Below are 25,788 nucleotides of genomic sequence, written 5' to 3' on the forward strand. Positions count from 1 at the left end.
CTCCGGCAAGATAAATAAAATGAAACACTACATCTGAAACTGAATACCAGAAAAGTTAAAAAGAAAATAATTGGTGCTTACCGGATGGCGGGGCCAAGAAGACCCGTACCTTGGAAGGTGACCGCTCCCTTCAGTGGGCAAACAGAAAAGACCCCCTCGCAGAGCAAGGCTCCAGCGACAACGCTTCTCCCCGGAAATTATGAAATCTTACCACGGCCAATGAGCGTACGATGTTTTCCTTCACCTACCAATCACATTTCCTTTTATTTTCTCCAATAGGAGCGCAGAAAAAATAGTGCTGACAAGGAACATTTAGGAAGCCTCTAGAAAAATTACGAAATTGGTGCAACTTTACGAAACCGGAAATCTCCCACGCCGATGTGGCACGTGTGGTACAGGATGCACCAGAATTACCATGACAATCAAATAATTTCAAAATCATATCGACTTCAAACAAATTAAACAATTCCAAAATTCACATACTGAGGAAAACCAAAACCAACAAAAACCAAAAACAATTGAACAAACACTTTACATACACAATTCATCGCCGTCTTCCGAGTCCAAATAATCAAATCCCAATAATCACAACATACTCCCCCCCTTTAATTTGGAGCACCGCTCCAAAAATAAAAATTTTGATCACAATTTTAGCAGTTCAGTTACAGCATAGTTTAGAAAATAACAAAACACCTTAAAAATAAAACTCTGAAAAAAGAAGGAAAAATGTCACTGGAAACAAAGGACATAAGAATGTTCGTTGAAACAGAAACCACATAAAGTATACACTAAAGAGATTTTTAAAAAAAATCTTTTTTTTTTGTTCTTAAGTTCATAAAACACCACACTGAAATTATTTTCTTTAAAAAAAAAACGTTCACTGAAAAAAAATTTAACACAAATAAGAGACATCTTTTGAATTGAGTTCTTGGTTTTTCTGTTTTATTTACACTGTAGCACCACGAGTTCTTGCTGTTGTGACTGACGACGCGGCCACTGTCTTCAGCCTCTACATTACAGTTCAAACTGGGTGACTGCGCACAGCCTAGCACGACTGGCGTCATTGGTATATCCGGTTTACAGCGCTGTAAATTGACATGTCCAAGTATAGGTGATATCACGTGCCACTAATGGCCACGTCAGAGTATGTCTGGTAATTATTCAGAATCTTGGCATGGGATGATGGTCACCACCATGCAGACGGTTCCCTCTTGGATTAGGGACGTCAAGTTGTCAGGCAAGAACAGTAATTGTCATCTGTGCCTCAGGTCACTGGAATGCAGTGCAGAACGGCAGGGCCCAAGACATAACGTACCTCTCCACTAGGCACGACAGCAGAAATGGGGATGGTATCCCCCTCCGGCCACTGCAACAGAAATTTACCAGCAGCAGACAGGGAATATAAAGCTAAAGCCACCCTGGTAGACAAGAGCTTGGAGGCACCTAACCGGTGTCTCCTCGACCTTCATTTGGGAGGTTCCCCCACAGGTTTGGGACTATCTTAGCCCCCCCATTCTCGCAAGCACATTAATCACAGGAAATAAACAAACAGTTTAACCAACATGACTATTAAGAAAGGATAACCGGGAAGCGGCTGGGAACCATATCCAGGCGGTGGAAGGTATTGGTAACACTGAAGATGCGAAGTCAATGTAATCCTAAACTTTACTTAACAAGTTAGATTCGATTTCATATATAAAGCAATAACCAAGATACAATTAAAATAATGACGGCATAATTTCAACAACCATTACAATTTACATGAGGGTAGCATTTAGTAATCAAATTTATTTTACACCCGAACATCACACATGACGTTCCACTGTCGTGGCGTTACCTTTAAAAACCCAAAACAGTTCGAAATAAATAAAGGAAGGTAACGTAATACTAAAGTGAAGAGATACATCTAAGGAGGAAAAATAATTTACGTATAATCATGGAGCAGAGCATCTTCAGTGGGTAGCCCCCTCAAAAACACTTCTGACAAAAGGGTACCCGACCTAAAGATGAATATTCCATGATGAAGCGGAATTAATGAGATAGTCCCGAGAAAAATATTACTGATAAGGATTACTTCGAAAGGCGTATAACAATTAATTTACAAAACAACAAACGGGAACTATCTCTTAACAAAGTGAAGCGACTTACCGAAACGGCTAAGTCATAATTATAACATTTGGAAGCAGAAGGAAACACGGGTACGCTCCGGCAAGATAAATAAAATGAAACACTATATCTGAAACTGAATACCAGAAAAGTTAAAAAGAAAATAATTGGTGCTTACCGGATGGCGGGGCCAAGAAGACCCGTACCTTGGAAGGTGACCGCTCCCTTCAGTGGGCAAACAGAAAAGACCCCCTCGCAGAGCAAGGCTCCAGCGACAACGCTTCTCCCCGGAAATTATGAAATCTTACCACGGCCAATGAGCGTACGATGTTTTCCTTCACCTACCAATCACATTTCCTTTTATTTTCTCCAATAGGAGCGCAGAAAAAATAGTGCTGACAAGGAACATTTAGGAAGCCTCTAGAAAAATTACGAAATTGGTGCAACTTTACGAAACCGGAAATCTCCCACGCCGATGTGGCACGTGTGGTACAGGATGCACCAGAATTACCATGACAATCAAATAATTTCAAAATCATATCGACTTCAAACAAATTAAACAATTCCAAAATTCACATACTGAGGAAAACCAAAACCAACAAAAACCAAAAACAATTGAACAAACACTTTACATACACAATTCATCGCCGTCTTCCGAGTCCAAATAATCAAATCCCAATAATCACAACACGTGTAACCCGTGGAAGGTCCACGGTTATATGCTGGGTTTGGTGAACTAATTTCATATTGGAAAGTCACATTTTAAATTATATATTCTGAAACACAGATAGGTCTTATGGCGGCAATGGAAGATTAAAAGGCTAGGAGTGTGAATAAAGCAGGCGGGAAAGTAGTAATCCACGCGAAATTTTCATCAGGGTTCCGACATTGTCTAGATCTCACTAGCTCCCATTTTTAAAATTCCAGGTCGCCGGAAATTTCGAGCATTAATTTAATGTGCAGTACATACGTTCCACAGACATGATAGTTTACACGTTCGCTTAACGCTGCACATCTAAAAATGCTAAAAACTGGCTTTAGTTTGCAGATGGAATATATTCTGTAAATGCCAAGACATGCGGTTGTTTCCGTGGTGTAGTGGTTATCACATCCGCCTCACACGCGGAAGGTCCCCGGTTCGATACCGGGCGGAAACAGCTTATTTACATTGGAAAACCGCTGTCTGATTTTTGTGCATCACTGATAGGCGACAATGGGAGAAAAATGCTAGGAGTGTGAAGAAGGCGAGCGTGGTGTAGCATTCACGTGCTATCATACTGGGGAAAAGCGGAAAATTACTTTCACGGCTCCCGACATTGGAGTAAAACGTTTGAAATTGGCGTCCTATAACAAGAGTGCTTAACAAGTTGTTCTACGGCCGCTGTTACAGTTTCTGAAAATTCTGGAATTTAATTCCTGCCTACTATCCATGGGTACATACTGCAAGGCGCAAGTACAACTTGCACGACCATATGTCGCTATGTTTTTGATGTTGAGCCAAATGTACTCCTAAAGCGTGTGGTTTTGTGATGGGGAGCGTCCACGATAAATAAACGGTGGTTGGTACGCGTGGATGTTGACAATGTAGAAGGTCTACCTTTGGTTGTATTGCTGTTTTTGTTTATGTTATGTACAGTATATATGAAAATGTAGGCATCACTGGTATATGTCTTTAAATGACTGTAAAGGTTAGGATTGTCCATAAAACTACTTCTGTCTAGAATATTTATCCATTTATACAAGTGAAAAGTAATTTGTTGCCTGAGGGAAACAGTTTGCAGTAGAGGGTTATGAAGTTGTTTTTCGACTGTCGTTATATGTTTTTAATCTAGGTCTTACTAGCTCCTCTGGTACAAATTCAAGGCCACCGGACATTTCGCGCTTTAATTTAGTGCGGAGCACAGACGTTCCACAGACATAAAGTTTACACCTATGCTTATCACAGCACATCAAGGAATGCCACACACTGGCTTTGGTTTTCAGCTTGAATGTATTCTGTAAATGCCAAGACATGTGGTTGTTTCCGTGGTGTAGTGGTTATCACATCCGCTTTACACGCGGAAGGTCCCCGGTTCGATCCCGGGCGGAAGCAGCTCTTTTTTACAGGAAAACCACTGCTTTTTTTGTGCAAAAATAATATGTGACAATGGTAGAAAAATATTAGATGTGTGGAAATGGCGAGCGGGGCCCATCGTTCACGTGCTATGATAATGGGAATTCACGGGAAGTTTCCTGCACGGCGGCCGTCGGCGGTGAAAAACGAATGAAATTGGCGTTCTATAACAATAGTTCCTTCGTCCAGTTGTTCTAGGGCTTCTGTTATAGTATCTGAAGGTTCTACAATATCATTGCTCCTGTGGTCCATATACCAGGGCACTGGAAGTTTCGCGCCCTACTTTAATTTCTAACAAATACATGTGCTTAACACTGCACATCCCCGAATGCTACAAAGTAGCTTTTGTTTAAATCTTGAATATATCCTGTAAGTGAGACTATGCGCGGTCGTTTCCGTGGTGTAGGGGCAAACACATCCGCCTAACACGCGGAAGGTCTCCGGTTCAATCCCGGGCGGAAACAGCTATTTTCATTGAAAAAACACTGTGTAATTTTTGTGCAACACTGTAGGTGTGAAGAAGGCGAGCGAGGCCCAGCATTCACCTGGTATGATGAAATGAAATGAAATGGCGTATGGCTTTTAGTGCCGGGATATCCCAGGACGGGTTCGGCTCGCGAGTTGCAGGTCTTTCTACTTGACACCCGTAGGTGACCTGCGCGTCGTAATGAGGATGAAATGATGATGAAGACAACACATACACCCAGTCCCCGTGCCGTAGTAATTAACCAATTAAGGTTAAAATCCCCGACCCAGCCGGGAACCGAACCCGGGACCCTCTGAACCGAAGGCCAGTACGCTGGCCGTTCAGCAAACCAGTCGGACACCTGGTATGATAATGGGCAAACACGGAGAGTTGCTCTCACGGCAGCCGACGGTGGTGTAAATCGTGTTATATTCTTGTTCTATAAGAATAGTTCCATTAACAAGTCGTTTTCGTCTGCTGTTTTAGTATCTGAATGTTCTATAATGTATTTGCTCCTCCGGTCCTTATTCCATGGCACTGGATATAAAGCGACCTACTTCAAGCTGTAAAAAAGGCATTTTAGACAGACAAACACATTTACACTTGTGCTAAGCACTGCACATCAATGAATGCAACAAAGTTGCTTTAGTGAACAACATGAATGCATTCTGTAAATTGCAAATCAAGCAGTTTTTTGCATTGTGTAATGGTTAGCACATCCGTGTAACCCGTGGAAGGTCCGCGGTTATATGCTGGGCGGGGTGAACTAATTTCATATTGGAAAGTCACATTATAATTTATATATTCTGAAACACAGATAGGTCTTATGGCGGCAATGGAAGATTAAAAGGCTAGGAGTGTGAATAAAGCAGGCGGGAAAGTAGTAATCCACGCGAAATTTTCATCAGGGTTCCGACATTGTCTAGATCTCACTAGCTCCCATTTTAAAAATTCCAGGTCGCCGGAAATTTCGAGCAATAATTTAATGTGCAGTACATACGTTCCACAGACATGAAAGTTTACACGTTCGCTTAACGCTGCACATCAAAAAATGCTAAAACCTGGCTTTAGTTTGCAGATGGAATATATTCTGTAAATGCCAAGACATGCGGTTGTTTCCGTGGTGTAGTGGTTATCACATCCGCCTCACACGCGGAAGGTCCCCGGTTCGATACCGGGCGGAAACAGCTTATTTACATTGGAAAACCGCTGTCTGATTTTTGTGCATCACTGATAGGCGACAATGCGAGAAAAATGCTACGAGTGTGAAGAAGGCGAGCGTGGTGTAGCATTCACGTGGTATCATACTGGTGAAAAGCGGGAAATTACTTTCACGGCTCCCGACATTGGCGTATAACGTTTGAAATTGGCGTATTATAGCAATAGTTCTTAACAAGTTGTTCTACAGCCGCTGTTACAGTTTCTGAAATTTCTGGAATTTAATTCCTGCCTACTATCCATGGGTACATACTGCAAGGCGCAAGTACAACTTGCACGACCATATGTTGCTATGTTTTTGATGTTGAGCCAGATGTACTCCTAAAGCCTGTGGTTTTGTGATGGGGAGCGCCCACGATAAATAAACGGTGGTTGGTACGCGTGGATGTTGACAATGTGGAAGGTCTACCTTTGGTTGTGTTGCTGTTTTTGCTTATGTTATGTACAGTATATATGAAAATGTAGGCATCACTGGTATATGTCTTTAAATGACTGTAAAGTTTAGGATTGTCCATAAAACTACTTCTGTCTAGAATATTTATCCATTTATACTTGCTTTGCTTTCGAAGTTTTCATTCCCCACCCTGAAGGGGTGGGGCGGGCCACCTAGAGGGTGTCGCCCTCTCTCTGGCCAGGCCATTTACACAAGTGAAAAATAATCTGTTGCCTGAGGGAAACAGTTTGCAGTAGAGGGTTATGAAATTGTTTTTCGACTGTCGTTATATGTGTTTAATCTAGGTCTTACTAACTCCTCTGGTACAAATTCCAGGCCACCGGAAATTTCGCGCTTTAATTTAGTGTGGAGCAAAGACGTTCCACAGACATAAAGTTTACACCTTTGCTTAACACAGCACATCAAGGAATGCCACACACTGGCTTTGGTTTTCAGCTTGAATGTATTCTGTAAATACCCAGACATGTGGTTGTTTCCGTGGTGTAGTGGTTATCACATCCGTATTACACGCGGAAGGTCCCCGGTTCGATCCCGGGCGGAGGCAGCTTTTTCTTTACCGGAAAACCACTGCTTTTTTGTGCAACAATAATATGTGACAATGGTAGAAAAATATTAGATGTGTGGAAATGGCGAGCGTGGCCCATCGTTCACGTGCTATGATAATGGGAATCCACGGTAAGTTTCCTGCACGGCGGCCGTCGGCGGTGAAAAACGAATGAAATTGGCGTTCTATAACAATAGTTCCTTTGACAAGTTGTTCTAGGGCTTCTGTTATAGTATCTGAAGGTTCTACAATATCATTGCTCCTGTGGTCCATATTCCAGGGCACTGGAAGTTTCGCGCCCTACTTTAATTTCTAACAAATACATGTGCTTAACACTGCACATCCCCGAATGCTACAAAGTAGCTTTTGTTTAAATCTTGAATATATCCTGTAAGTGAGACTATGCGCGGTCGTTTCCGTGGTGTAGTGGTTATCACATCCGCCTAACACGCGGAAGGTCCCCGGTTCAATCCCGGGCGGAAACAGCTATTTTCATTGGAAATACACTGTCTAATTTTTGTGCAACACTGTAGGTGTGTAGAAGGCGAGCGAGGCCCAGCATTCACCTGGTATGATAATGGGCAAACACGGAGAGTTGCTCTCACGGCAGCCGACGGTGGTGTAAATCGTGTTATATTCTTGTTCTATCAGAATAGTTCCATTAACAAGTCGTTTTTATCTGCTGTTTTAGTATCTGAATGTTCTATAATGTATTTGCTCCTCCGGTCCTTATTCCATGGCACTGGATATAAAGCGACCTACTTCAAGCTGTAAAAAAGGCATTTTAGACAGACAAACACATTTACACTTGTGCTAAGCACTGCACATCAATGAATGCAACAAAGTTGCTTAGTGAACAACATGAATGCATTCTGTAAATTGCAAATTAAGCAGTTTTTTGCATTGTGTAATGGTTAGCACATCCGTGTAACCCGTGGAAGGTCCGCGGTTATATGCTGGGCGGGGTGAACTAATTTCATATTGGAAAGTCACATTTTAAATTATATATTCTGAAACACAGATAGGTCTTATGGCGGCAATGGAAGATTAAGAGGCTAGGAATGTGAACATAGCAAGCGGGAAAGTAGTAATCCACGCGAAATTTTCACCAGGGTTTCGACATTGTCTAGATCTCACCAGTTCCCATTTTTAAAATTCCAGGTCGCGGGGAAATTTCGAGCATTAATTTAATGTGCAGTACATACGTTCCACAGACATGAAAGTTTACACGTTCGCTTAACGCTGCACATCAAAAAATGCTAAAAACTGGCTTTAGTTTGCAGATGGGATATATTCTGTAAATGCCAAGACATGCGGTTGTTTCCGTGGTGTAGTGGTTATCACATCCGCCTCACACGCGGAAGGTCCCCGGTTCGATACCGGGCGGAAACAGCTTGTTTACATTGGAAAACCGCAGTCTGACTTCTGTGCATCACTGATAGGCGGCAATGGGAGAAAAATGCTAGGAGTGTGAAGAAGGCGAGCGTGGTGTAGCATTCACGTGCTATCATACTGGGGAAAAGCGGGAAATTATTTTCACGGCTCCCGACTTTGTCGTAAAACGTTTGAAATTGGCGTCCTATAACAATAGTTCTTAACAAGTTGTTCTACGGCCGCTGTTACAGTTTCTGAAATTTCTGGAATTTAATTCCTGCCTACTATCCATGGGTACATACTGCAAGGCGCAAGTACAACTTGCACGACCATATGTCGCTATTTTTTTGATATTGAGCCAGATGTACTCCTAAAGCCTGTGGTTTTGTGATGGGGAGCGCCCACGATAAATAAACGGTGGTTGGTACGCGTGTTTGTTGACAATGTGGAAGGTCTACCTTTGGTTGTATTGCTGTTTTGGCTTATGTTATGTACAGTATATATGAAAATGTAGGCATCACTGGTATATGTCTTTAAATGACTGTAAAGTTTAGGATTGTCCATAAAACTACTTCTGTCTAGAATATTTATCCATTTATCATCATCATCATCATCTGTTTACCCTCCAGGTTCGGTTTTTCCCTCGGACTTAGCGAGGGATCCCACCTCTACCGCCAGGGCAGTGTCCTGGAGCTTCAGACTCTTGGTCGGGGGATACAACTGGTGAGTATGTCCAGTACCTCGCCCAGGCGGCCTCACCTGCTATGCTGAACAGGGGCCTTGTGGAGGGATGGGAAGATTGGAAGGGATAGGCAAGGAAGAGGGAAGGAAGCGTCCGGGGCCTTAAGTTAGGTACCATCCCGGCATTCGCCTGGAGGAGAAGCGGGAAACCACGGAAAACCACTTCCAGGATGGCTGAGGTGGGAATCGAACCCACCGCTACTCAGTTGACCTCCCGAGGCTGAGTGGACCCCGTTCCAGCCCTCGTACCACTTTTCAAATTTCGTGGCAGAGCCGGGAATCGAACCCGGACCTCCGGGGGTGGCAGCTAATCACGCTAACCACTACACCACAGAGGCGGACTTATCCATTTATACTGCTGCTGCTGCTTAAATGCTTTCATTCCCCGCCCGAAGGACGGGGCGGGCCCCCTAGATCGTGTCGCGATCTCTCGGGCCGGGAGAAGGGAAAAGAAGTAGAAGGTGTGATAGAAGAGGAAGATGGGGATAGCGATGTAAATATTCATGAGGAAGTAACGGTGGGTCTTCTTAGCTGGGGAGATGGGAACGATAGGAAGTGTGCTCGAGGAGTGAAGTTGAAATGAATGTAGCAGGGTGGAAATGGAATGTGAGGAGTTGCAGAATTGTTGTGATATTGTTAAGGGAAGTGATGAGGAGTCGGATGATATCTAGCGTTGGAGGTGGTGGAGGGAAGAAATTAGGTGGGGAAAGGCGTGGGCAAACGGGTGTACGAGGTTGGAAAGGAGGAATTGGCCGGGGGCGGCAATATGGTGGGTTGAAACGTTGGCGAATAGGTTGAGGTGGGGAGAGAGGGGGCTCAACTTTATGACGATGGCGATAGATGTAAGCTCCATTGGCAATAAGTCGTTGGACATCTTCGGCAGTTGGAAGGTGTATGCGGACCATATACGTCGGGCCGGAGGAGTTCTTGATCCGAAAGACGCGACGAACTGGGACGCCTTCGGCTTGAAGTTCCTGGAGAATCGTTCGAGCTGATAGAGCAGGATCCACTCCGCGTATCACACAGCTGTACATGGTGTGACAGGTCGATGAGGACTGCGTGGATGGTGGTGCGGCGGAGGCTGCTGCGTCGGCGGCGTGCGTAGATGGTGGTGACGAAGGCAGTGCTGCAGCTGTAGACGGAGATGTCTCAGTGGGTTGGTTCAGGTGTTGAGGTCCTTCAGGGCTAGGGCAGACAGGGAGGAAAGAAGTCATGAGAGGAGAAGGATGGCATGTTATAACAGTTGTGACCGGGACAGAAGGATAGAGAGGGATGGAGGGCGTGCTGGTCGTTGCGATGGTAGTGGTGATGGTGGTGCTGGTGGTGGTGGCGATGGGAGTTGTGTAGAAATGAGAGGAAGATGGTTGGGACGGAGTCCACTGTGGTGGTGTTTCGTTGGCAAAGTACGAAGGACAAGATGTCACTCGGTGGATCTGGCTGTCCAAGTAGATTCCGCTGGCGAGAAAATGTGAAACGGCGTCAGCTGAGTGGAGATGTAGCAGGACCCGACGTGTAGGGACGAAGTCTTGCAGTATCCTTGAGACGCTTCGGGCTGGGACGTGTGCCATTTGGAGTTTGGCAAGTAAGTCCTGGTCAGAGAGAGCGGGATCGATGTCATGGAGCACGCAGCTGGGCATGGTGCTGGGGAGGCTGACTACCAACTAGGTGTCGGCCTAATATGCTGATTGAATCGGCGGGAAGCTAAGTTATAGATGGTGAGCCACCCGGCCGAGCAAAAATGATTTGAATGTGCGACGGAGTTCGGTGCAATCCAAATCAGAGGAGAGAGTCCCCCCATTTATACAAGTGAAAAGTAATTTGTTGCCTGAGGGAAGCAGTTTGCAGTAGAGTGTTATGAAGTTGTTTTTCGACTGTCGTTATATGTGTTTAATCTAGGTCTTACTAGCTCCTCTGGTACAAATTCCAGGCCACCGGAAATTTCGCGCTTTAATTTATTGTGGAGCACAGACGTTCCACAGACATAAAGTTTACACCTTTGTTTAACACAGCACATCAAGGAATGCCACACACTGGCTTTGGGTTTCAGCTTGAATGTATTCTGTAAATACCCAGACATGTGGTTGTTTCCGTGGTGTAGTGGTTATCACATCCGCTTTGCACGCGGAAGGTCCCCGGTTCGGTCCCGGGCGGAAGCAGCTCTTTTTTACAGGAAAACCACTGCTTTTTTGTGCAAAAATAATATGTGACAATGGTAGAAAAATATTAGATGTGTGGAAATGGCGAGCGGGGCCCATCGTTCACGTGCTATGATAATGGGAATCCACGGGAAGTTTCCTGCACGACGGCCGTCGGCGGTGAAAAACGAATGAAATTGGCGTTCTATAACAATAGTTCCTTCGACCATTTGTTCTAGGGCTTCTGTTATAGTATCTGAAGGTTCTACAATATCATTGCTCCTGTGGTCCATATTCCAGGGCACTGGAAGTTTCGCGCCCTACTTTAATTTCTAACAAATACATGTGCTTAACACTGCACATCCCCGAATGCTACAAAGTAGCTTTTGTTTAAATCTTGAATATATCCTGTAAGTGAGACTATGCGCCGTCGTTTCCGTGGTGTAGTGGTTATCACATCCGCCTAACACGCGGAAGGTCCCCGGTTCAATCCCGGGCGGAAACAGCTATTTTCATTGGAAAAACACTGTCTAATTTTTGTGCAACACTGTAGGTGTGAAGAAGGCGAGCGAGGCCCAGCATTCACCTGGTATGATAATGGGCAAACACGGAGAGTTGCTCTCACGGCAGCCGACGGTGGCGTAAATCGTGTTATATTCTTGTTCTATAAGAATAGTTCCATTAACAAGTCGTTTTCGTCTGCTGTTTTAGTATCTGAATGTTCTATAATATATTTGCTACTCCGGTCCTATTATTTATTATTTAGCGTATGGCATACAAATACGTTATTACAAATGAACAAAAATAACCAATGAAACAATCTACAAACAAATATCTAGATCTTGTATGTACTCAATACATTTTGGGGTTGCCATCAAGAAGTCTTCATATGGCACTCCATATGCTCAGATGCTGCATTCCTCCCTGATGTGTTTAATAGTTTGTCGCGGTGCACCACAGTCGCATAGCGGCGAGGAGAGCATTCGCCATTTAAAAAGTGAATCCCCACATCTTCCGTGTCCCGTCCTGAGGCGGTTGAGCATTGACCATACCTTGCGGGGTTGATCAAACCCTGGAACTGTCTTATCGATGCTTGGCATTTTCTGGCATATAGCTGGAGCATTTTGCATCCATTCTTCCCTCCAGGAAGCGGTGATGTTGAATCCGATGTGATTGATCTCGGCTGCAAGAGGTGGATGTCTCGAACGAAGTCGTTTGATTTTGAGGTCTGAGATGTCAGCATGTACCGGTAGTCCAGGGTTTGCTAGGATCTTGTTGTATTCTCTGATCAAAGCTACTTTCCTTCGCAGGTTAGGAGGTGGTATGTTACTTAGGACAGGCAGCCAGATTGTGGGAGTAGACCTGATTGTTCCTGTAATAATGCGCATAGTACTATTAAGTTGGACATCAACTTTGTTAGTATGGGCGCTGTTCAACCATACTGGTGCGCAGTACTCCGCCGCAGAATATACCAAGCTCAACGCAGACGTCCGCAGAGTTGTGGCGGATGATCCCCACGTGGTTCCACAAAGCTTTTGTATGATGTTGTTTCTTGTTCTCAGTTTCGCAGCAGTTTTTGTGAGATGTGATTTAAACGACAGGGTCCTGTCTAGCGTGACTCCAAGATATGTTGGTTCCTTATTGTGGGTAAGTTGTGTACCATCAAAGTAGACTTCCAGAGTCCTATTGGATTGTCTGTTGTTGAGATGGAAGCAAGTCACCTCTGTTTTTGATGCATTAGGTCGAAGCCTCCATTTACGAAAATACTCTGCAAGCACAGACAAATCACATGTTAGAGTTTCTTCCATGGGTTCGAAGTGAGTGTGCCTAGTTGCAATGACCCAATCATCAGCATATCCAAACTTTTTGCTGACAGTTTCTGGCATATCAGCAATGTAAAGGCTAAAGAGCAGTGGGGCTAGAACAGAACCTTGGGGGAGACCATTTTGGAGGAATTTCTGGCCACTGGTTTTGTTTCCCATAATAACCTGAAATCCTCTGTTTCCAATCATGTTATCAATAAGCTTCGTAATTTGTTGGCATGGAATCATCTTCATCAGCTTGTAGAGTAGGCCTTGCCGCCAGACGGTATCATAGGCTGCTGATAAATCAATGAAAGCCACAGATGTTTTCATCATCTTCTGAAAGCCTGCTTCAATATGTGATGTGAGTGCCAAAACTTGATCTGCGCAACTTCGGTTGGGACGAAAGCCAGCTTGTTCTGCAGGGATCGCCGAAAGTATTGTTTGGCCAATCCTATTAATCAGTACTCGTTCCAAGAGTTTATATATAACACTAAGTAATGCAATTGGACGGTAGCTTTGCACAAGATCTGCACGTTTTCCTGGTTTAAGGAGAGCAATTATCTTGGCACGTTTAAGCTCTTGAGGTACGTTTCCTGTTTTTAGCATTGAGGTGAAGAATTTTGCTAGCCATGTCCTCATATATTTTCCAGATTTGATGAGAAACTCGGGGAGTATGCCATCAAAGCCAGGAGCTTTACCGGGTTTTACATCCTTTATTGCAGCTGCAACCTCTTCGGGGGTGATGTCATATGAGTACTCTGTCGTAGAGCCAGCTCTAGCTTTTAGTTTTTTTAGTTCCTGTTTAATACTGGTTGTAGTCGCGCGATGATTTATTCCTTTAGAAGTTTTAACAATGTGTGAAGCAATGTTGTTGGTTGTTACGAGACTATCTTCTCGTACGATACGATTAGCTCCTCCTAATTTTCGTAGCAGAGACCATGCTTTTCGGCTAGAGACTTTGAAATCGATTTTCTGAGTAGTGTCTATCCACTTCTGTCGGCGTGCAGCATCCAGGTTATGTATTAGATCATCTGCTATTTCTCTGTCACAGCTACTTTGAAAAATGTTATAGAGTTCTTCGCATTTCTCATCCCAGCCTGGAATATATTCTTTACGATATCCTCTGGGTATGAGCTTTTTTGCTGTACAGATAACGGCTCCAACTAACCTGTTATAGTTATCAGCAGATGGTGGGATCCAGCCTAGATATTTATCAAGGCTTTCGGAGAAGGCGTTCCAATCAGCTTTTTGCAGATTCCATCTGGGTCGTGGAATTGAGGCACTGGATATAACGCGACCTACTTCAAGCTGTAAAAAAGGCATTTTAGACAGACAAACACATTTGCACTTGTGCTAAGCACTGCACATCAATGAATGCAACAAAGTTGCTTTAGTGAACAACATGAATGTATTCTGTAAATTGCAAATCAAGCAGTTTTTTGCATTGTGTAATGGTTAGCACATCCGTGTAACCCGTGGAAGGTCCGCGGTTATATGCTGGGCGGGGTGAACTAATTTCATATTGGAAAGTCACATTTTAAATTATATATTCTGAAACACAGATAGGTCTTATGGCGGCAATGGAAGATTAAAAGGCTAGGAGTGTGAATAAAGCAGGCGGGAAAGTAGTAATCCACGCGAAATTTTCATCAGGGTTCCGACATTGTCTAGATCTCACTAGCTCCAATTTTTAAAATTCCAGGTCGCCGGAAATTTCGAGCATTAATTTAATGTGCAGTACATACGTTCCACAGACATGAAAGTTTACACGTTCGCTTAACGCTGCACGTCAAAAAATGCTAAAAACTGGCTTTAGTTTGCAGATGGAATATATTCTGTAAATGCCACGACATGCGGTTGTTTCCGTGGTGTAGTGGTTATCACATCCGCTTCACACGCGGAAGGTCCCCGGTTCGATACCGGGCGGAAACAGCTTGTTTACATTGGAAAACCGCAGTCTGACTTTTGTGCATCACTGATAGGCGACAATGGGAGAAAAATGCTAGGAGTGTGAAGAAGGCGAGCGTGGTGTAGCATTCACGTGGTTTCATACGGGGGAAAAGCGGAAAATTACTTTCACGGCTCCCGACATTGGCGTAAAACGTTTGAAATTGGCGTCCTATAACAATAGTTCTTAACAAGTTGTTCTACGGCCGCTGTTACAGTTTCTGAAATTTCTGGAATTTAATTCCTGCGTACTATCCATGGGCACATACTGCAAGGCGCAAGTACAACTTGCACGACCATATGTCGCTATGTTTTTGATGTTGAGCCAGATGTACTCCTAAAGCCTGTGGTTTTGTGATGGGGAGCGCCCACGATAAATAAACGGTGGTTGGTACGCGTGGATGTTGACAATGTGGAAGGTCTACCTTTGGTTGTATTGCTGTTTTGGCTTATGTTATGTACAGTATATATGAAAATGTAGGCATCACTGGTATATGTCTTTAAATGACTGTAAAGTTTAGGATTGTCCATGAAACTACTTCTGTCTAGAATATTTATCCATTTATCATCATCATCATCATCATCATCTGTTTACCCTCCAGGTTCGGTTTTTCCCCCGGACTTAGCGAGGGATCCCACCTCTACCGCCAAAAGGGCAGTGTCCTGGATTTATCCATTTATACAAGTGAAAAGTAATTTGTTGCCTGAGGGAAACAGTTTGCTGTAGAGGGTTATGAAGTTGTTTTTCGACTGTCGTTATATGTTTTTGGTTTTCAGCTTGAATGTATTCTATAAATGCCAAGACATGTGGTTGTTTCCGTGGTGTAGTGATTATCACATCCGCTTTACACGCGGAAGGTCCCCGGTTCGATCCCGGGCGGAAGCAGACCTTTTTTACAGGAAAACCACTGCTTTTTTGTGCAAAAATAATATGTGACAATGGTAGAAAAATATTAGATGTGTTGAAATGGCGAGCGGGGCCCATCGTTCACGTGCTACGATAATGGGAATTCACGGGAAGTTTCATGCACGGCGGCCGTCGGCGGTGAAAAACGAATGAAATTGGCGTTCTATAACAATAGTTCCTTCGTCCAGTTGTTCTAGGGCTTCTGTTATAGTATCTGAAGGTTCTACAATATCATTGCTCCTGTGGTCCATATTCCAGGGCACTGGAAGTTTCGCGCCCTACTTTAATTTCTAACAAATACATGTGCTTAACACTGCACATCCCCGAATGCTACAAAGTAGCTTTTGTTTAAAACTTGAATATATCCTGTAAGTGAGACCATACAGGTCGTTTCCGTGGTGTAGTGGTTATCACATCCGCCTAACACGCGGAAGGTCCCGGGTTCAATCCCGGATGGAAACAGCTATTTACAGTGGAGAAACACTGTCTAATTTTTGTGCAACACTGTAGGTGTGAAGAAGGCGAGCGAGGCCCAGCATTCACCTGGTATGATAATGGGCAAACACGGAGAGTTGATCTCACGGCTGCCGACGGTGGTGTAAATCGTGTTATATTCTTGTTCTATAAGAATAGTTCCATTAACAAGTCGGTTTCGTCTGCTGTTTTAGTATCTGAATGTTCTATAATGTATTTGCTCCTCCGGTCCTTATTCCATGGCACTGGATATAACGCGACCTACTTCAAGCTGTAAAAAAGGCATTTTAGACAGACAAACACATTTACACTTGTGCTTAGCACTGCACATCAATGAATGCTACAAAGTTGCTTTAGTGAACAACATGAATGTATTCTGTAAATTGCAAATCAAGCAGTTTTTTGCATTGTGTAATGGTTAGCACATCCGTGTAACCCGTGGAAGGTCCGCGGTTATATGCTGGGCGGGGTGAACTAATTTCATATTGGAAAGTCACATTTTAAATTATATATTCTGAAACACAGATAGGTCTTATGGCGGCAATGGAAGATTAAAAGGCTAGGAGTGTGAATAAAGCAGGCGGGAAAGTAGTAATCCGCGCGAAATTTTCATCAGGGTTCCGACATTGTCTAGATCTCACTAGCTCCCATTTTTAAAATTCCAGGTCGCCGGAAATTTCGAGCATTAATTTAATGTGCAGTACATACGTTCCACAGACATGAAAGTTTACACGTTCGCTTAACGCTGCACATCAAAAAATGCTAAAAACTGGCTTTAGTTTGCAGATGGAGTATATTCTGTAAATGCCATGACATGCGGTTGTTTCCGTGGTGTAGTGGTTATCACATCCGCCTCACACGCGGAAGGTCCCCGGTTCGATACCGGGCGGAAACAGCTTGTTTACATTGGAAAACCGCAGTCTGACTTTTGTGCATCACTGATAGGCGACAATGGGAGAAAAACGCTAGGAGTGTGAAGAAGGCGAGCGTGGTGTAGCATTCACGTGGTATCATACGGGGGAAAAGCGGCAAATTACTTACACGGCTCCCGACATTGGCGTAAAACGTTTGAAATTGGCGTCCTATAACAATAGTTCTTAACAAGTTGTTCTACGGCCGCTGTTACAGTTTCTGAAATTTCTGGAATTTAATTCCTGCGTACTATCCATGGGCACATACTGCAAGGCGCAAGTACAACTTGCACGACCATATGTCGCTATGTTTTTAATGTTGAGCCAGATGTACTCCTAAAGCCTGTGGTTTTGTGATGGGGAGCGCCCACGATAAATAAACGGTGGTTGGTACGCGTGGATGTTGACAATGTGGAAGGTCTACCTTTGGTTGTATTGCTGTTTTGGCTTATGTTATGTACAGTATATATGAAAATGTAGGCATCACTGGTATATGTCTTTAAATGACTGTAAAGTTTAGGATTGTCCATAAAACTACTTCTGTCTAGAATATTTATCCATTTATACAAGTGAAAAGTAATTTGTTGCCTGAGGGAAACAGTTTGCAGTAGAGTGTTATGAAGTTGTTTTTCGACTGTCGTTATATGTGTTTAATCGATTCTTTACATACTAATCTAGCCCCCACATTTGCAGTACAGTTTGGAACTCCCATAATAATCTTACTAAATTTCGCCACCACCTGGTTTAGTTCTTTTCTATTTTCCTCTAATCCCCATATTTCTACCCCATATAACATTTTTCCTTTGACCATTGATTGGAACACCAATCTCTGTATTTTGTACTTTATATCCGGAAATTTATTTTCTAATATCCCCACTACTGCCAGTGCTCCCCTTCCTTTATATCTGGCTCTTCTAATCTGATTTTCCCACGTGCCGTTACTACTAATTATAACTCCTAAATACTCCATTTTTTTTCTGGTCTGATTTCTTGCTGCTCGACTGTCCAGAATTTATTTTCTTTTTTGGCTTTCCTCTTCCTACATATCATTATCTGCGTCTTCCGTACATTTATCTTGAGTGCCCGTCTTCTAGTATATTCCACTACCTCATTTAGTCCTTCCTGCAACCCCTTTGCTGTTAATGCCAAGATTAATAAATCGTCTGCAAATAGCAGCCCCGGTATCTCCCTCTTCCCAATCCAAGGGCATTGCCATCTCTCGCCTCCATGTCTATCCAATATATTATTTATAAACAGTAGAAATAATATGGGTGATAGCTTACAACCCTGCCTCACACCCCTTTTCGATTCCATACACTTACTCAACCCACCCCCTTTTAGTTTAATCATCACCAATACTTTCTCATATATTCCTTCTATTGCCATCCTCATTTTTACCGATAACCCAACCTCTCTTAATCTAGTAAATAACGCCTCTCTATTCACTGCATCGAAGGCTTTCTCTAAATCTACTGCTGCTACATATAATCTCTTCCCTGCTATTTTCACATACTTCGTAATTAAAGTATCCAAAATCCAAATATTATCCACAGTATTTTTCTCTTTACGAAATCCATTTTGATAGTCCGAAATCCTTCCATATTTCTCTGCCCAATTTATAATCCTATTAGCTAAAATACCTGTATATACCTTCGACAGCGAGTCCAGGAGTGTTATTCCTCTATAGTTGTTTGGATCACTTCGACTTCCTTTGTTCTTATATATAGGACAAAGTACTCCTTTTCTCCACTCGCTAGGGAATTTATTCGTTTCCCATATCTTGTTAAAAAATTTCACCATCACTTTCAACATTACTTCATTTGCTCCTACTTCCTTCCATATCCTGTTAGTAATACCATTTGCTCCACCCGCTGTTTTGGTTTTTACTTTACTTAACACCCTAACTATTTCCTGACTTGTTATCTCCTCATCTAGTAACTGTACTCCTGTTTGTACTTCCTTTCCAATATACGTCTTTTCCATACCCCCGTGGCCTTCTCCCCTCCCACCCAAAAGCTCTGCAAAATATCCTATCCACTCATTTTCTGTTATCATTGTTCCTCCCCCTGTCGATCTAGTTCTCTTAATCTTATTTATAGTTTCCCAAACCCTATCAAATCTTTTCTCTTTGCAATACCTGTTTACTCTCTCAGCTTCCGCTGCTTTCCAGCACTTTTTTTTCTCATTTAGTAACTTCTTGTAATCTCTTCTTACTTTACAATAATCCTCTCTTTTCCCTTGTTCTCCTCCTTTCTTGAAGTCCGCTAGAGCTGTCATTACTACCATTCGTTTCCTCTTACACTCTTCATCAAACCACCCCGCGCCTATGTTTCTGTCTTTCTCTTCCCTTATTCTCACTTTCTTACCCACCTTCCATACTGGGCGTTCTATTAGTTTTAAAACTTCATCCACATCCCCTCCTTCCAACATCCTTTCACTTTCAACCCTTATTCTCTCTTCACTCTCTTTTAACTCTGTTCTCAATCTCTCGATCGTGGTATCATTCCAAATGTACTTCCATCCCTCCTTATACCTATCTCTTTTTCCTACCCTTCTCTTCACTCCATCATACTCCCCCCTTAATTTTATCTTGATGGGCATATGTTCTGTTATCACACATTCTGTCACCTCAAAACTTATTATCTTCTTTAGAGCTATTTCCGTGCTAACTCCTATATCTACTACACTCCCGCCCTTCGATGAGATGAATGTCAGCTCACCATTACTATCTCCCTTCATCCATCCATTTAAAATATATAATTTTTCTATAGCACATAACTCTAATAATCTTACCCCATAGCTATTTATATCTTTGTCTTTACTATTTCTTCTGTACTCACTCACTTCCTTATCCTCTCTCCCATAATCGGGTACCCTATTACTCACTCTTGCATTCCAATCCCCTAACAATATCATTCCATCTTCCACATATAATCCTTTCATTTTGTTTATTTCTTCAATCAGTTCTTCAAAAAATGTTTTATTAGCATAAGTTGAGTCTTTAGGGTGGTTGTATAATAGAGCCAGGCAAATTGCCTCCTTCGCATCATTTCCCATTTTAATTCTCAGCCATACCACCCCTTCTACCTCATTCTGTATTCTCTCTACTCTCTCTACTAACTCATTAAAACTGTTATCCCGCCCGGATTTCTTCCCATTCTCCCCCTTTTTTCTTTTATCACGTTGACTACTCTATACCCATCCCATTCAATTTCTATCCCTTTTCCTAACCACGTCTCTACTAGGGCAATAATCTCATACTCCTTTACTGTTTTCTCCAATTCTTTATTCCCTATTTTCCCCATCAACCCCTCAATATTCCACAACCCTATCGCCATCTCTAGTTATTTATTCCCTCCTACTCTTTGCCCCTGTGCTTCTCCATTTCCACCTCTACTCCTTGTCACTCTTCCCTGTGAGTCCTCTCCAGATCTCTCCTCGTTCTCTTTTCTCCCGTCATCCTTCCCTTTCTCCATACCTACGCCTTTTTTCTTTCCCCAGAGATCTTTCAAACTTAATGATCATTCCTTATTTAGCGCCTGTCTTTTTTCCATTTTATTTTCAGTGATCCTTTTACTCGGAGAGGATGCATTCTTACCCTGCCTACTGTTACCTTCATTCACAATTTCCACTGTACTCCTCACCAGTTGTGGCACATTACTTGCTTCCTCCATCTCTGTGTTGTGATGACTCTTCAAGGACTCTCCATTTCCGCCCACCTGGTTGCTGGCACTGCTGTTCAGCACATCCCTACTTCCCGCACCTGATGTGATGTGGACTTCGCTCACTTCCGTAATATCACTCTTTTCACTGACCTTCCTTGCTACTTCCACTGTTGCCAAGGACACGTTCTGCTGCTGTTGGTGTTCTTCATCAAGCTTTTTCAGCCTTCCCGCCCCCCACACTCGATTCCACCTTCCGTTTCCAACCACCAGCTGCTTCCCTCTAATATATGCCTTAAGACCTTGTTTTCTTGCCTCTCTTAAATGTTTATACAGAATTCTGTTCTTCTCTATGGCTTCCCAGTCCATCTCCCGTTTTATCCACACTTTCTCTCCTTTCAGATTACTCGAATTTCTTATTACAATGTCCGCCATCAGTGTCGATAGTAATTTCACTCTAATTGGTCTCTTAAATTTCACTCTCCTCACACGCTGTACATCGTCAATATCAACTTCACTGAAGTTGATCTTCATCCTGTTCTGGATAACTTCTACCACTTTGTACACTAGTTCGACTTTAGACTCTCTTTCTTCTTCTTGGACACCGTATATGAAGATATTTTTTCTTACGTTGTCTTGTAGACTCTTCTCGACTGCTCTCTTAGTTTCTCTCAGGTCCCACTCCAGGCTTCTTACCTTCTGCTTCAATAGGTCTAATTCATCTTTATTACACCCTTCCTCTTCCACAAACTTCTTTACATCTTCTTTGATACTCAATTTTAGGTCCATAAATTCCCTGGATAACTCTCGGAACATTTCTTTTATTTGCTCCGTCTGACAAGCCTCTCTAATCATCTCTCTAATCGCCTCGTACTCTTCCCATCCAATGGAACCTACTGGACCTGGGCCGGGATTAATCTCTACTCCTCCTATTATCAGCAACACCATCACCACCGCCGCCACCAGTAACGTAGCCACCATCTTCCTTTTTTCACCCTTTAACTCCATTCTTGTTTCCATTCTGCTTCCCTTTATACAGTTCCATCTGCCGATCACTATCCTATATTGTGTCAACGTGATACCCATTGCTCCGCGCTTCACTCAGCACATCCGCTCAGCTCACTGTCTCACAGACGACTGGTGTGTTTAATCTAGGTCTTACTAGCTCCTCTGGTACAAATTCCAGGCCACCGGAAATTTCGCGCTTTAATTTAGTGTGGAGAACAGACGTACCACAGACATAAAGTTTACACCATTGCTTAACACAGCACATCAAGGAATGCCACACACTGGGTTTGGTTTTCAGCTTGAATGTATTCTGTAAATGCCCAGACATGCGGTTGTTTCCGTGGTGTAGTGGTTACCACATCCGCTTTACACGCGGAAGGTCCCCGGTTCAATCCCGGGCGGAAACAGCTATTTTCATTGGAAAAACACTGTCTAATTTTTGTGCAACACTGTAGGTGTGAAGAAGGCGAGCGAGGCCCAGCATTCACCTGGTATGATAATGGTCAAACACGGAGAGTTGCTCTCACGGCTGGCGACGTTGGTGTAAATCCTTTTTATATTCGTGTTCTATAAGAATAGTACCATTAACAAGTCGTTTTCGTCTGCTGTTTTAGTATCTGAATGTTCTATAATGTATTTGCTCCTCCGGTCCTTATTCCATGGCACTGGATATAACGCGACCTACTTCAAGCTGTAAAAAAGGCATTTTAGACAGACAAACACATTTACACTTGTGCTTAGCACTGCACATCAATGAATGCAACAGTGTTGCTTTAGTGAACAACATGAATGCGTTCTGTAAATTGCAAATCAAGCAGTTTTTTCGCATTGTGTAATGGTTAGCACATCCGTGTAACCCGTGGAAGGTCCGCGGTTATATGCTGGGCGGGGTGAACTAATTTCATATTGGAAAGTCACATTTTAAATTATATATTCTGAAACACAGATAGGTCTTATGGCGGCAATGGAAGATTAAAAGGCTAGGAGTGTGAATAAAGCAGGCGGGAAAGTAGTAATCCACGCGATTTTTTCATCAGGGTTCCGACATTGTCTAGATCTCACTAGCTCCCATTTTTAAAATTCCAGGTCGCCGGAAATTTCGAGCATTAATTTAATGTGCAGTACATACGTTCCACAGACATGAAAGTTTACACGTCCGCTTAACGCTGCACATCAAAAAATGCTAAAAACTGGCTTTAGTTTGCAGATGGAATATATTCTGTAAATGCCAAGACATGCGGTTGTTTCCGTGGTGTAGTGGTTATCACATCCGCCTCACACGCGGAAGGTCCCCGGTTCGATACCGGGAGGAAACAGCTTATTTACATTGGAAAACCGCTGTCTGATTTTTGTGCATCACTGATTGGCGACAATGGGAGAAAAATACTAGGAGTGTAAAGAAGGCGAGCGTGGTGTAGCATTCACGTGGTATCATACTGGTGAAAAGCGGGAAATTACTCTCACGGCTCCCGACATTGGCGTATAACGTTTGAAATTGGCGTATTATAGCAATAGTTCTTAACAAGTTGTTCTACAGCCGCTGTTACAGTTTCTGAAATTTCTGGAATTTAATTCCTGCCTACTACCCATGGGTACATACTGCAAGGCGCAAGTACAACTTGCACGACCATATGTCGCTATGTTTTTGATGTTGAGCCAGATGTACTCCTAAAGCCTGTGGTTTTGTGATGGGGAGCGCCCACGATAAATAAACGGTGGTTGGTACGCGTGGATGTTGACAATGTGGAAGGTCTACCTTTGGTTGTATTGCTGTTTTGGCTTATGTTATGTACAGTATATATGAAAATGGTCCGCCTCTGTGGTGTAGTGGTTAGCGTGATTAGCTGCCACCCCCGGAGGCCCGGGTTCGATTCCCGGCTCTGCCACGAAATTTGAAAAGTGGTACGAGGGCTGGAACGGGGTCCACTCAGCCTCGGGAGGTCAACTGAGTAGAGGTAGGTTCGATTCCCACCTCAGCCATCCTGGAAGTGGTTTTCCGTGGTTTCCCACTTCTCCTCCAGGCGAATGCCGGGATGGTACCTAACTTAAGGCCACGGCCGTTTCCTTCCCTCTTCCTTGCCTATCCCTTCCAATCTTCCCATCCCTCCACAAGGCCCCTGTTCAGCACAGCAGGTGAGGCCGCCTGGGCGAGGTACTGGTCATTCTCCCCAGTTGTATCCCCCGACCAAGAGTCTGAAGCTCCGGGACACTGCCCTTGAGGCGGTAGAGGTGGGATCTCTCGCTGAGTCCGAGGGAAAAGCCGAACCTGGAGGGTAAACAGATGATGATGATGATATATGAAAATGTAGGCATCACTGGTATATGCCTTTAAATGACTGTAAAGTTTAGGATTGTCCATAAAACTACTTCTGTCTAGAATATTTATCCATTTATACAAGCGAAAAGTAATTTGTTGCCTGAGGGAAACAGTTTGCAGTAGAGGGTTATGAAATTGTTTTTCGACTGTCGTTATATGTGTTTAATCTAGGTCTTACTAGCTCCTCTGGTACAAATTCCAGGCCACCGGAAATTTCGCGCTTTAATTTAGTGTGGAGCAAAAACGTTCCACAGACATAAAGTTTACACCTTTGCTTAACACAGCACATCAAGGAATGCCACACACTGGCTTTGGTTTTCAGCTTGAATGTAATCTGTAAATACCCAGGAATGTGGTTGTTTCCGTGGTGCAGTGGTTATCACATCCGCTTTACACGCGGAAGGTCCCCGGTTCGATCCCGGGCGGAAGCAGCCTTTTCTTTACCGCAAAACCACTGCTTTTTTGTGCAACAATAATATGTGACAATGGTAGGAAAATATTAGATGTGTGGAAATAGCGAGCGGGGCAGATAGTTCACGTGCTATGATAATGGGGATCCACGGGAAGTTTCCTGCACGGCGACCGTCAGCGGTGAAAAACGAATGTAATTGGCGTTCTATAACAATAGTTCCTTCGACCAGTTGTTCTAGGGCTTCTGTTATAGTATCTGAAGGTTCTACAATATCATTGCTCCTGTGGTCCATATTCCAGGGGACTGGAGGTTTCGCGCCCTACTTTAATTTCTAACAAATACATGTGCTTAACACTGCACATCCCCGAATGCTACAAAGTAGCTTTTGTTTAAATCTTGAATATATCTTGTAAGTGAGACTACGCGCGGTCGTTTCCGTGGTGTAGTGGTTGTCACATCCGCCTAACACGCGGAAGGTCCCCGGTTCAATCCCGGGCGGAAACAGCTATTTTCACTGGAAAAACACTGTCTAATTTTTGTGCAACACTGTAGGTGTGAAGAAGGCGAGCGAGGCCCAGCATTCACCTGGTATGATAATGGGCAAACACGGAGAGTTGCTCTCACGGCTGCCGACGGTGGTGTAAATCGTGTTATATTCTTGTTCTATAAGAATAGTTCCATTAACAAGTCGTTTTCGTCTGCTGTTTTAGTATCTGAATGTTCTATGATGTATTTGCTCCTCCGGTCCTTATTCCATGGCACTGGATATAAAGCGACCTACTTCAAGCTGTAAAAAAGGCATTTTAGACAGACAAACACATTTGCACTTGTGCTAAGCACTGCACATCAATGAATGCAACAAAGTTGCTTTAGTGAACAACATGAATGCATTCTGTAAATTGCAAATCAAGCAGTTTTTTCGCATTGTGTAATGGTTAGCACATCCGTGTAACCCGTGGAAGGTCCGCGGTTATATGCTGGGCGGGGTGAACTAATTTCATATTGGAAAGTCACATTTTAAATTATATATTCTGAAACACAGATAGGCCTTATGGCCGCAATGGAAGATTAAAAGGCTAGGAGTGTGAATAAAGCAGGCGGGAAAGTAGTAATCCACGCGAAATTTTCATCAGGGTTCCGATATTGTCTAGATCTCACTAGCTCCCATTTTTAAAATTCCAGGTCGCCGGAAAT

General features: G+C 43.3%; 17 non-coding genes across 17 annotated transcripts; all 17 read left to right on the plus strand.

Moving 5' to 3' along the window:
- The first annotated feature begins 3,190 nt into the window (after positions 1-3,190).
- On the plus strand, positions 3,191-3,263 carry TRNAV-CAC (transfer RNA valine (anticodon CAC)). Its single transcript has one exon. It is a non-coding gene; the product is annotated as a tRNA-Val (tRNA).
- Positions 3,264-4,125: 862 nt separating this feature from the next.
- On the plus strand, positions 4,126-4,198 carry TRNAV-UAC (transfer RNA valine (anticodon UAC)). The gene has a single exon. It is a non-coding gene; the product is annotated as a tRNA-Val (tRNA).
- A 412-nt stretch (positions 4,199-4,610) lies between these two features.
- On the plus strand, positions 4,611-4,683 carry TRNAV-AAC (transfer RNA valine (anticodon AAC)). The gene has a single exon. It is a non-coding gene; the product is annotated as a tRNA-Val (tRNA).
- A 1,116-nt stretch (positions 4,684-5,799) lies between these two features.
- TRNAV-CAC (transfer RNA valine (anticodon CAC)) lies at positions 5,800-5,872 on the plus strand. The gene has a single exon. It is a non-coding gene; the product is annotated as a tRNA-Val (tRNA).
- Positions 5,873-6,828: 956 nt separating this feature from the next.
- On the plus strand, positions 6,829-6,901 carry TRNAV-UAC (transfer RNA valine (anticodon UAC)). The gene has a single exon. It is a non-coding gene; the product is annotated as a tRNA-Val (tRNA).
- A 412-nt stretch (positions 6,902-7,313) lies between these two features.
- TRNAV-AAC (transfer RNA valine (anticodon AAC)) lies at positions 7,314-7,386 on the plus strand. The gene has a single exon. It is a non-coding gene; the product is annotated as a tRNA-Val (tRNA).
- An 834-nt stretch (positions 7,387-8,220) lies between these two features.
- On the plus strand, positions 8,221-8,293 carry TRNAV-CAC (transfer RNA valine (anticodon CAC)). The gene has a single exon. It is a non-coding gene; the product is annotated as a tRNA-Val (tRNA).
- Positions 8,294-11,099: 2,806 nt separating this feature from the next.
- TRNAA-UGC (transfer RNA alanine (anticodon UGC)) lies at positions 11,100-11,172 on the plus strand. Its single transcript has one exon. It is a non-coding gene; the product is annotated as a tRNA-Ala (tRNA).
- Positions 11,173-11,583: 411 nt separating this feature from the next.
- TRNAV-AAC (transfer RNA valine (anticodon AAC)) lies at positions 11,584-11,656 on the plus strand. Its single transcript has one exon. It is a non-coding gene; the product is annotated as a tRNA-Val (tRNA).
- A 3,159-nt stretch (positions 11,657-14,815) lies between these two features.
- TRNAV-CAC (transfer RNA valine (anticodon CAC)) lies at positions 14,816-14,888 on the plus strand. Its single transcript has one exon. It is a non-coding gene; the product is annotated as a tRNA-Val (tRNA).
- Positions 14,889-15,716: 828 nt separating this feature from the next.
- Positions 15,717-15,789, plus strand: TRNAV-UAC (transfer RNA valine (anticodon UAC)). The gene has a single exon. It is a non-coding gene; the product is annotated as a tRNA-Val (tRNA).
- Positions 15,790-16,199: 410 nt separating this feature from the next.
- On the plus strand, positions 16,200-16,272 carry TRNAV-AAC (transfer RNA valine (anticodon AAC)). The gene has a single exon. It is a non-coding gene; the product is annotated as a tRNA-Val (tRNA).
- Positions 16,273-17,106: 834 nt separating this feature from the next.
- On the plus strand, positions 17,107-17,179 carry TRNAV-CAC (transfer RNA valine (anticodon CAC)). Its single transcript has one exon. It is a non-coding gene; the product is annotated as a tRNA-Val (tRNA).
- A 5,020-nt stretch (positions 17,180-22,199) lies between these two features.
- TRNAV-UAC (transfer RNA valine (anticodon UAC)) lies at positions 22,200-22,272 on the plus strand. The gene has a single exon. It is a non-coding gene; the product is annotated as a tRNA-Val (tRNA).
- An 836-nt stretch (positions 22,273-23,108) lies between these two features.
- TRNAV-CAC (transfer RNA valine (anticodon CAC)) lies at positions 23,109-23,181 on the plus strand. Its single transcript has one exon. It is a non-coding gene; the product is annotated as a tRNA-Val (tRNA).
- Positions 23,182-24,540: 1,359 nt separating this feature from the next.
- On the plus strand, positions 24,541-24,613 carry TRNAV-UAC (transfer RNA valine (anticodon UAC)). The gene has a single exon. It is a non-coding gene; the product is annotated as a tRNA-Val (tRNA).
- A 412-nt stretch (positions 24,614-25,025) lies between these two features.
- On the plus strand, positions 25,026-25,098 carry TRNAV-AAC (transfer RNA valine (anticodon AAC)). The gene has a single exon. It is a non-coding gene; the product is annotated as a tRNA-Val (tRNA).
- The last annotated feature ends 690 nt before the right edge of the window (positions 25,099-25,788 follow it).

The sequence above is a fragment of the Anabrus simplex genome, chromosome 3 (assembly GCF_040414725.1).
Source record: "Anabrus simplex isolate iqAnaSimp1 chromosome 3, ASM4041472v1, whole genome shotgun sequence".
Classification (NCBI taxonomy): Eukaryota; Metazoa; Arthropoda; class Insecta; order Orthoptera; family Tettigoniidae; genus Anabrus; species Anabrus simplex.